This window comes from Schistocerca gregaria, chromosome 10, assembly GCF_023897955.1.
Source record: "Schistocerca gregaria isolate iqSchGreg1 chromosome 10, iqSchGreg1.2, whole genome shotgun sequence".
NCBI classification, from domain to species: domain Eukaryota; kingdom Metazoa; phylum Arthropoda; class Insecta; order Orthoptera; family Acrididae; genus Schistocerca; species Schistocerca gregaria.
In genome coordinates, this window is record NC_064929.1 from 40,558,625 (window position 1) to 40,567,402 (window position 8,778).

General features: G+C 49.1%; 1 non-coding gene across 1 annotated transcript; it reads left to right on the forward strand.

Moving 5' to 3' along the window:
* Positions 1–8,705: 8,705 nt before the first annotated feature.
* On the forward strand, positions 8,706–8,778 carry Trnaa-cgc (transfer RNA alanine (anticodon CGC)). The gene has a single exon. It is a non-coding gene; the product is annotated as a tRNA-Ala (tRNA).

Consider the following 8,778-nt stretch of genomic DNA (forward strand, 5'->3'; position numbering starts at 1 on the left):
GGAGTTCACGTAAATCCCACTGCACAATCCTATTCTTTGCGTGCAGTCAGCTGCTACTGGTGTTGCTAGTTGTGACTGCTGATAACAGATGCCGTAGCAATCAATTCATGGAGTGAGTTGTATGTTTTGCGATAGTCTGTCTCTGACAAGCAAGCACAGGTGACATAGGTGCGAACACAGGAAGCTTGCAGACCCTCGCTGCCTGCAGACACCGAGCAGCCACACTAGGAGGGCGGCCTAAGCCGTAGGCGAAATGTGCTCCTTCGCTTTGGCGCGACGTCGAACTATAAATAATGCTGTCACTAGCGTGAGCGTTGCGTGAGCGTCGTGGAAAGTCGGAAAAGACGGCTGCGTGGGTGAGTGCCAAGTTTGGGGAGCGTTTCGTAGTATGCGCAGTGCTATGGAGACGTGGAAACTTGTTGTGGCCCAGTGTGTTGCAGTTGGACGACAAGATTGGTACACAGTAGTAAAGAGCGAGGCACTGAGTTGGCATGAATAATGGAGTGCACAATGGGGCTCGAGATGTGTTTGTTACCTCAGGTGCTGTATGATTGTCGACAAGGAGTGAAAACGGAGCAATTTGTGACGGCTCTTTCAATTTAAGACGTTAAAAACAGACGGAATTTGCATTTTTAATACCAGAGCATCGAAACTACTTGGAACTTTTTTGTATATGAACGTGTCCGCGCCTTTGTACTCTGCTCCCTTCACCGCTACAAACCAACCAACCATCGTGTCCGTGCGCATCAGAGTCGCAAAGAATGGGGAATAACGCAGCTTGGTCGTGCCTGGGGCGTAGCTCAGTTGGTAGAGCGTTCGCTTGTCATGTGAAAGGTGCAGGGTTCAAGCCGCGGCGCCTCCATTTTTTGTGGTCAGTGCTTGGTAAGTGTTGGTCGCGGCGAACCTAAAGGCACGCAAGGTGTTGCAAAGCCAGCGTCACAGACTGATATGATGTATACTGACGTAAGGAGAGCAAGATGTAAGTGTGGGGACCGGCTGTTATCGAGGTGTCATCGAGTGCAGATCTGTCTTAGGTATCACGGCTTAAACTCATTGAAGTCTAGAGGGTGGACAACACGTTCGTTTTACTCAGAGCGGTGTCCGAACTCTATTTTCGACGTTATACGTGCCACTTCCATTGTGGCCAACTACGATTCGATACAGAATGCACGAAACCTGAAAGACATCCTAACGGATACATAGAGAGTAGTGTTTGTCTGCTGAATAATGGGAGTGCAAGGGTCTGTGTCGTCTATATGGCTGTATGTAGCACCATTGGTCTTCGGGGGGTTGGGCGTAGCTCAGATGGTAGAGCGCTCGCTTAATATGCGAGAGGTACTGGGATCAATACCCAGTGCCTCCAGAATTTTTAACACACCTACATGCGCACCTTGCCATGCAAGTGGAATAATTCACAGCCAGCAGATGTGTTTAGGAAGATACAAGCGAATGATTAGCATCCACAATTGGCAAGCGTGCTGTTATTAGTGCGCGGGAAGCACCCTCCTCCCACGCCTACACTTAATTTAGAAACAGTACAAGTGTTCCCGTAAGATTCTCAAGCCTATGTCGGAAAGATCAGCCTTGCTCCGTGTTCACGTAAATCCCACTGCACATTCCTATTCTTTGCGTGTAGTCGGCTGCTACTGGTGTTGCTAGTTGTGACTGCTGATAACAGATGCCGCAACAATCAATTCATGGAGTGAGTTGTATGTTTTGCGATAGTCTGTCTCTGAAAAGCAAGCACAGGTGACATAGGTGCGAACACAGGAAGCTTGCAGCCCCTCGCTGCAGGCAGACACAGAGCTGCCATACTAGGAGGGCGGAATAAGCCGTAGGCGAAATGTGCTCATTCGCTTTGGCGCGACGTCGAACTACGAATAATGCTGTCACTAACGTGAGCGTTGCGTGAGCGTCGTGGAAAGTCGGAAAAGTCGGCTGCGTGGGTGAGTGCCAAATTTGGGGAGCGTTTCGTAGTATGCGCAGTGCAATGGAGACGCGGAAACTTGTTGTGGCGCAGTGTTTTGCAGTTGGACGACCAGATTGGTACACAGTAGTAAAGAGCGAGGCACTGAGTTGGCATAAATAATGGAGAGCACAATGGGGCTCGAGATGTGTTTGTTACCTCAGGTGCTGTATGATTGTCGACAAGGAGTGAAAACGGAGCAATTTGTGACGGCTCTTTCAATTTAAGACGTTAAAAACAGACGGAATTTGCATTTGTAATACCAGAGCATCGAAACTACTTGGAACTTTTGTGTATATGAACGTGTCCGCGCCTTTGTACTCTGCTCCCTTCACCGCTACAAACCAACCAACCATCGCGTCCGTGCGCATCAGACTCGCAAAGAATGGGGAGTAGCGCAGTTTGGTCGTGCATGGGGCGTAGCTCAGTTGGTAGAGCGTTCGCTTCGCATGTGAAAGGTCCAGGGTTCAAGCCGCTGCGCCTCCATTTTTTGTGGTCAGTGCATGGTAAGTGTTGTTCGCGGCGAACCTAAAGGCACGCAAGATGTTGCAAAGCCAGCGTCACAGACTGATATGATGTATACTGACGTAAGGAGAGCAAGATGTAAGTGTGGGGACCGGCTGTTATCGAGGTGTCATCGAGTGCAGATCTGTCTTAGGTATCACGGCTTAACCTCATTGAAGTCTAGAGGGTGGACAACACGTTCGTCTTACTCAGAGCGGTGTCCGAACTCTATTTTCGACGTTATACGTGCCACTTTCATTGTGGCCAACTACGATTCGATACAGAATGCACGAAACCTGAAAGACACCCTAACGGATACATAGAGAGTAGTGTTTGTCTGCTGAATAATCGGAGTGCAAGGGTCTGTGTCGTCTATATGGCTGTATGTAGTACCATTAGTCTTCGGGAGGGTGGGCGTAGCTCAGATGATAGAGCGCTTGCTTAGTATGCGACAGGTACTGGGATCAATACCCAGTGCCTCCAGAATTTTTAACACACCTACATGCGCACCTTGCCATGCAAGTGGAATAATTCACAGCCAGCAGGTGGGTCTAGGAAGATACAAGCGAATGATTAGCATCCACAATTGGCAAGAGTGCTGTTATTAGTGCGCGGGAAGCACCCTCCTCCCACGCCTACACTTAATTTAGAAACAGTACAAGTGTTCCCGTAAGATTCTCAAGCCTATGTAGGAAAGATCTGAGTGCGCGGAGTTCACGTAAATCCCACTGCACAATCCTATTCTTTGCGTGCAGTCAGCTGCTACTGGTGTTGCTAGTTGTGACTGCTGATAACAGATGCCGTAGCAATCAATTCATGGAGTGAGTTGTATGTTTTGCGATAGTCTGTCTCTGACAAGCAAGCACAGGTGACATAGGTGCGAACACAGGAAGCTTGCAGACCCTCGCTGCCTGCAGACACCGAGCAGCCACACTAGGAGGGCGGCCTAAGCCGTAGGCGAAATGTGCTCCTTCGCTTTGGCGCGACGTCGAACTATAAATAATGCTGTCACTAGCGTGAGCGTCGTGGAAAGTCGGAAAAGACGTCTGCGTGGGTGAGTGCCAAGTTTGGGGAGCGTTTCGTAGTATGCGCAGTGCTATGGAGACGTGGAAACTTGTTGTGGCCCAGTGTGTTGCAGTTGGACGACAAGATTGGTACACAGTAGTAAAGAGCGAGGCACTGAGTTGGCATGAATAATGGAGTGCACAATGGGGCTAGAGATGTGTTTGTTACCTCTGGTGCTGTATGATTGTCGACAAGGAGTGAAAACGGAGGAATTTGTGACGGCTCTTTCAATTTAAGACGTTAAAAACAGACGGAATTTGCATTTGTAATACCAGAGCATCGAAACTACTTGGAACTTTTTTGTATATGAACGTGTCCGCGCCTTTGTACTCTGCTCCCTTCACCGCTACAAACCAACCAACCATCGTGTCCGTGCGCATCAGAGTCGCAAAGAATGGGGAATAGCGCAGTTTGGTCGTGCCTGGGGCGTAGCTCAGTTGGTAGAGCGTTCGCTTGTCATGTGAAAGGTGCAGGGTTCAAGCCGCAGCGCCTCCATTTTTTGTGGTCAGTGCATGGTAAGTGTTGGTCGCGGCGAACCTAAAGGCACGCAAGATGTTGCAAAGCCTGCGTCACAGACTGATATGATGTATACTGACGTAAGGAGAGCAAGATGTAAGTGTGGGGACCGGCTGTTATCGAGGTGTCATCGAGTGCAGATCTGTCTTAGGTATCACGGCTTAACCTAATTGAAGTCTAGAGGGTGGACAACACGTTCGTTTTACTCAGAGCGGTGTCCGAACTCTATTTTCGACGTTATACGTGCCACTTCCATTGTGGCCAACTACGATTCGATACAGAATGCACGAAACCTGAAAGACACCCTAACGGATACATAGAGAGTAGTGTTTGTCTGCTGAATAATGGGAGTGCAAGGGTCTGTGTCGTCTATATGGCTGTATGTAGCACCATTGGTCTTCGGGGGGTTGGGCGTAGCTCAGATGGTGGAGCGCTCGCTTAATATGCGAGAGGTACTGGGATCAATACCCAGTGCCTCCAGAATTTTTAACACACCTACATGCGCACGTTGCCATGCAAGTGGAATAATTCACAGCCAGCAGATGTGTTTAGGAAGATACAAGCGAATGATTAGCATCCACAATTGGCAAGCGTGCTGTTATTAGTGCGCGGGAAGCACCCTCCTCCCACGCCTACACTTAATTTAGAAACAGTACAAGTGTTCCCGTAAGATTCTCAAGCCTATGTCGGAAAGATCTGCCTTGCTCCGTGTTCACGTAAATCCCACTGCACATTCCTATTCTTTGCGTGTAGTCGGCTGCTACTGGTGTTGCTAGTTGTGACTGCTGATAACAGATGCCGCAGCAATCAATTCATGGAGTGAGTTGTATGTTTTGCGATAGTCTGTCTCTGAAAAGCAAGCACAGGTGACATAGGTGCGAACACAGGAAGCTTGCAGCCCCTCGCTTAAGGCAGACACAGAGCTGCCATACTAGGAGGGCGGCCTAAGCCGTAGGCGAAATGTGCTCATTCGCTTTGGCGCGACGTCGATCTACGAATAATGCTGTCACTAACGTGAGCGTTGCGTGAGCGTCGTGGAAAGTCGGAAAAGGCGGCTGCGTGGGTGAGTGCCAAGTTTGGGGAGCGTTTCGTAGTATGCGCAGTGCTATGGAGACGCGGAAACTTGTTGTGGCCCAGTGTTTTGCAGTTGGACGACAAGATTGGTACACAGTAGTAAAGAGCGAGGCACTGAGTTGGCATAAATAATGGAGAGCACAATGGGGCTCGAGATGTGTTTGTTACCTCAGGTGCTGTATGATTGTCGACAAGGAGTGAAAACGGAGCAATTTGTGACGGCTCTTTCAATTTAAGACGTTAAAAACAGACGGAATTTGCATTTGTAATACCAGAGCATCGAAACTACTTGGAACTTTTGTGTATATGAACGTGTCCGCGCCTTTGTACTCTGCTCCCTTCACCGCTACAAACCAACCAACCATCGCGTCCGTGCGCATCAGAGTCGCAAAGAATGGGGAGTAGCGCAGTTTGGTCGTGCATGGGGCGTAGCTCAGTTGGTAGAGCGTTCGCTTCGCATGTGAAAGTTCCAGGGTTGAAGCCGCGGCGAATCCATTTTTTGTGGTCAGTGCATGGTAAGTGTTGGTCGCGGCGAACCTAAAGGCACGCAAGATGTTGCAAAGCCAGCGTCACAGGCTGATATGATGTATACTGACATAAGGAGAGCAAGATGTAAGTGTGTGGACCGGCTGTTATCGAGGTGTCATCGAGTGCAGATCTGTCTTAGGTATCACGGCTTAACCTCATTGAAGTCTAGAGGGTGGACAACACGTTCGTCTTACTCAGAGCGGTGTCCGAACTCTATTTTCGACGTTATACGTGCCACTTTCATTGTGGCCAACTACGATTCGATACAGAATGCACGAAACCTGAAAGACACCCTAACGGATACATAGAGAGTAGTGTTTGTCTGCTGAATAATGGTACTGCAAGGGTCTGTGTCGTCAATATGGCTGCATGTAGCACCATTAGTCTTCGGGGCGGGCGTAGCTCAGATGGTAGAGCGCTCGCTTTGTATGCGAGAGGTACTGGGATCAATAACCTGTGCCTCCAGAATTTTACACACACCTACATGCGCACCTTGCCATGCAAGTGGAATAATTCACAGCCAGCAGATGTGTCTAGGTAGACACAAGCGAATGATTAGCATCCACAATTGGCAAGCGTGCTGTTACTAGTGCGCGGGAAGCACCCTCCTCCCACGCCTACACTTAATTTAGTAACAGTACAAGTGTTCCCGTAAGATTCTCAAGCCTATGTCGGAAAGATCTGCCTTGCTCCGAGTTCACGTAAATCCCACTGCACATTCCTATTCTTTGCGTGCAGTCGGCTGCTACTGGTGTTGCTAGTTGTGACTGCTGATAACAGATGCCGTAGCAATCAATTCATGGAGTGAGTTGTATGTTTTGCGATAGTCTGTCTCTGACAAGCAAGCACAGGTGACATAGGTGCGAACACAGGAAGCTTGCAGACACTCGCTGCCTGCAGACACCGAGCAGCTACACTACGAGGGCGGCCTAAGCCGTAGGCGAAATGTGCTCATTCGCTTTGGCGCGACGTCGAACTATAAATAATGCTTTCACTAGCGTGAGCGTCGTGGAAAGTCGGAAAAGTCGGCTGCGTGGGTGAGTGCCAAGTTTGTGGAGCGTTTCGTAGTATGCGCAGTGCAATGGAGACGCGGAAACTTGTTGTGGCCCAGTGTTTTGCAGTTGGACGACAAGATTGGTACACAGTAGTAAAGAGAGAGGCACTGAGTTGGCATGAATAATGGAGTGCACAATGGGGCTCGAGATGTGTTTGTTACCTCAGGTGCTGTATGATTGTCGACAAGGAGTAAAAACGGAGCAATTTGTGACGGCTCTTTCAATTTAAGACGTTAAAAACAGACGGAATTTGCATTTTTAATACCAGAGCATCGAAACTACTTGGAACTTTTGTGTATATGAACGTGTCCGCTCCTTTGTACTCTGCTCCCTTCACCGCTAAAAACCAACCAACCATCGTGTCCGAGCGCATCAGAGTCGCAAAGAATGGGGAATAGCTCTGTTTGGTCGTGCGTGGGGCGTAGCTCAGTTGGTAGAGCGTTCGCTTCGCATGTGAAAGTTCCAGGGTTCAAGCCGCGGCGCCTCCATTTTTTGTGGTCAGTGCATGGTAAGTGTTGTTCGCGGCGAACCTAAAGGCACGCAAGATGTTGCAAAGCCAGCGTCACAGACTGATATGATGTATACTGACGTAAGGAGAGCAAGATGTAAGTGTGGGGACCGGCTGTTATCGAGGTGTCATCGAGTGCAGATCTGTCTTAGGTATCACGGCTTAACCTCATTGAAATCTAGAGAGTGGACAACACGTTCGCCTTACTCAGAGTGGTGTCCGAACACTATTTTCGACGTTATGCGTGCCACTTTCATTGTGGCCAACTACGATTCGATAGAGAATGCACGAAACCTGAAAGACTCCCTCACGGATACATAGAGAGTAGTGTTTGTCTGTTGAATAATGGGAGTGCAAGGGTCTGTGTCGTCTATATGGCTGTATGTAGTACCATTACCCATGGGGGAGGCGGGCGTAGCTCGGATGGTAGAGCGATCGCTTGGTAAACGAGATGTTCTGGGATCGACAGCCAGTGCTTCCAGAATTTTTAACACAACAGCAAGCGCACCTTGCCATGCAAGTGGAATAATTCACATTCAGAAGATGTGTCTAGTAAGATACAAGCGAATGATTAGGATCCACAACTGGCAAGCGTGCTGTTATTAGTGCGCAGGAAGCACCCTCATGCAACGCCTACACTTAATTTAGAAACAGTACAAGTGTTCCCGTAAGATTCTTAAGCCTACGTCAGAAAGATCTGCCTTGCCCCGAGTTCATTTAAATCCCACTGCACATTCTTATTCTTTGCGTGCAGTCGGCTGCTACTGGTGTTGCTAATTGTGACTGCTGATAACAGATGCCGTAGCAATCAATTCATGGAGTGAGTTGTATGTTTTGCTATAGTCTGTCTCTGACAAGCAAGCACAGGTGACATAGGTGCGTACACAGGAAGCTTGCAGACCCTCGCTGCCTGCAGACACCGAGCAGCCACACTAGGAGGGCGGCCTAAGCCGTAGGCGAAATGTGCTCATTCACTTTGGCGCGACGCCGAACTATAAATAAGGCTGTCACTAGCGTGAGCGTTGCGTGAGTGTCGTGTAAAGTCGGCTGCATGGTTGAGTGCCAAGTTTGGGGAGCATTTCGTAGTATGCGCAGTGCAATGGAGACGCGGAAACTTGTTGTGGCCCAGTGTTTTGCAGTTGGACGACAAGAGTGGAACACTGTAGTTAAGAGCGTGGCACTGAGTTGGAATGAACAATGGAGTGCACAATGGGGCTCGAGATGTGCTTGTTACCTCAGGTGCTGTGTGATTGTCGACAAGGAGTGAAAACGGAGCAATTTGTGACGGCCCTTTCAATTTAAGACGTTAAAAACAGACGGAATTTGCATTTGTAATACCAGAGCATCGAAACTACTTGGAACACTTGTGTATATGAACGTGTCCGCGCCTTTGTACTCTGGTCCCTTCACCGCTACAAACCAACCAACCACCGTGTCCTTGCACATCAGAGTGGCAAAGAATGGAGAGTAGCGCAGCTTGTTCGTCCATGGGGGCGTAGGTCAGTTGGTAGAGCGTTCGCTTCGCATGCGAAATGTCCAGGGTTCAAGCTCCGGCGCCTCCA